This window comes from Carassius gibelio, chromosome B22 (genome assembly GCF_023724105.1).
Source record: "Carassius gibelio isolate Cgi1373 ecotype wild population from Czech Republic chromosome B22, carGib1.2-hapl.c, whole genome shotgun sequence".
Lineage (NCBI taxonomy): Eukaryota > Metazoa > Chordata > Actinopteri > Cypriniformes > Cyprinidae > Carassius > Carassius gibelio.
In genome coordinates, this window is record NC_068417.1 from 50,429,577 (window position 1) to 50,432,076 (window position 2,500).

Sequence of the window (2,500 nt, forward strand, 5' to 3'; positions counted from 1 at the left end):
TGTTGGATGGAGGGAGAGGAAGGAGGTCTGGAGCATCAGGTGGACGGACAGGTGCATGAAGGAAACACTGAAGAGGAAGGAGATACTGATGAAGGACAAGGGGATGAAGGATTACCACAGAAGGAAACAGGAGGAGGAACAGGCAACCAAGAGAAAGAAGAAGAAGGAAAAAATAATTTTATGGATGAGGAACAAACAGTAGAACAGAATACTCAATGGACAGAAATGGAAATATCGGACAGTTTTAAAAATCTTTTGGATAATGTGGAGAGTGATGGACAAGGAATGCATGATCAAAACAAAGAAATGGGCAGTGAAGAAGAAACAAGGATGGACAACATGGGAAAAGACAGAGGGGAGAGAGGACAAAGTAGAAGGAGAACATTAAAGGTAAAACCAAATGTGGAAAATGTAAGAAAAAAGTTAATGACAAGGGGCCGAGTAAAAAGTGTAAACAGATATGAAGTGTTAAGAGTGCTGGAGGGAGAAGATAAATAATGTTTTTTAGGTATTTATTTTTATTTCTTTTAATGGTTTTAAGTTGTGTTACTTTTAATGCAAGGGGACTGATGGACATGGGTAAATTTGAAAAGGTGAAAGAAATGTGTAAAAGAGAGGATGTGATTTTATTACAAGAAACTAACTGGAGGGAAGAGTACATGACTGAAATAAGGAAAAGGTGGAGTGGAGAGATTTTTTATAACAATGGTGATGGGAGGCTGGGTAGAGGAGTTGCAATTTTAATAAAAGAAAACTGTGGGGTATCATGTAAAACAATATATAATGACATAGATGGGAAATGTATTGCGGTTGAAATGGAGTACGAGGAGAAAAAAGTTATTGTAGTTAATATTCATGCACCAACTGTAGAGAATGAAAAGAAGGAATATTTTAATGTATTAAGAGATTTTTTAAAAAAACATAAAGAAGTTATTATGATGGGTGATTTTAATACCGTTTTCAGTAAATTAGAAATTGGTGAGGGAATGGTTTTTAAAAATGATAAAGGAAGAAAAGAACTGAAATTATTAATGGAAGAAAATAATATGATTGATGTATGGAGAGAAAGAAATGAAAAAAAGAAAGAATATTCAAGGAGGCAATTAGTAGGGAATTTTATGTGTAAGACGAGGATTGATTTTATTTTGTGTACAAGGAACATTGAAGGATTTATCGGTAATATTAAATATGAAGAATCAAGCTTAAGTGACCATAAACCAATTTTTATGCAAGTAGACTGGAGTTCAGTGAAAAGAGGGCCGGGTGTATGGGTTTTAAATGTAGAGGTTTTGAAGAATGAGGCGTATTTTTTAAGTATTAAAGAAATTATTGAAAAAGAAAAGGAGAATGAAATGTACAGTGAAGATAAAAGGATATGGTGGGAAAATGTCAAATATTTAGTTAAAAAATTCACAATAAAATATTGCAAATTAATACAGATATGTAAGAGGAAGAAGGAGAGAGAAATAAGAGAAAAATTGGAAAAGGAATTAAATGAGAATGGGAAAGATATACAAAAAATAAAAGAATTGGAGGGAATATTGAAAGAAATGGAAGAGAAAAAATATGAAGGTGCAAGACTAAGAAGTAAAGCTAAATATACTGTGGAGGGAGAAAAATGTACAAAGTTTTTCTTTGATCTAGAAAAAATAAGAGGGAAAGCTAGAATGATTAAAGAAATAAGAGGGGAAAATGGTGTAGTGGTGGAAACAAATGAGGAAATATTAAAAGAAGTAAAAGCATATTATGAAAACCTGTTTAGTACTGAGGGGTTGAGGGAAGAAGAGAAATTTGAGTTACTGAATAAAATAGAAACAACAGTAGGAGAAATAGACAAAAAAGAGTGTGATGAAGAGATAAGAGAAGAAGAGATAAAAAGAGCAATAAGTGAATTAAACAAAAATAAAAGTCCAGGTATAGATGGTTTGGGGAGTGAATTTTATATCGTTTTTAAAGATTTTTTAACCAGTATTTTAAAAGAAGTGTATGAAGACATTTTTAAGAAAGAGGAAATGAATCAGAGAATGGGGATGGGATTATTAAAGTTGATATATAAAAGAAAAGGAGATAAAGTAGACTTAAAAAATTATAGACCAATTACAATGCTGAATACAGATCTGAAAATTTTAACAAAAGTTTTAGCTAACAGATTGAAAGAGGTAATGCCAACCATAATTAAAACAAATCAAGTGTATGGAGTTAAAGGAAGAGATATAGCGGACACAACTTTAAGTATAATAGATAGGATAAGATATATGAAAGAAAAAAACAAAAAAGGATATGTTATTAGTTTGGATTTTGAAAAGGCTTTTGATAGAGTGGAGCATGAATATTTATTTGGAATTTTAAGAAAGTACGGGTTTGGGGAAAATTTTATCAAGTGGATTACAATTATATATAGGGGAGCAATAACAAGAATACAGTGTAATGGTTTTTTAACTGAATGTTTTAAAATTACTAGATCAATAAGACAAGGATGTCCATTATCAGCGCTTTTATA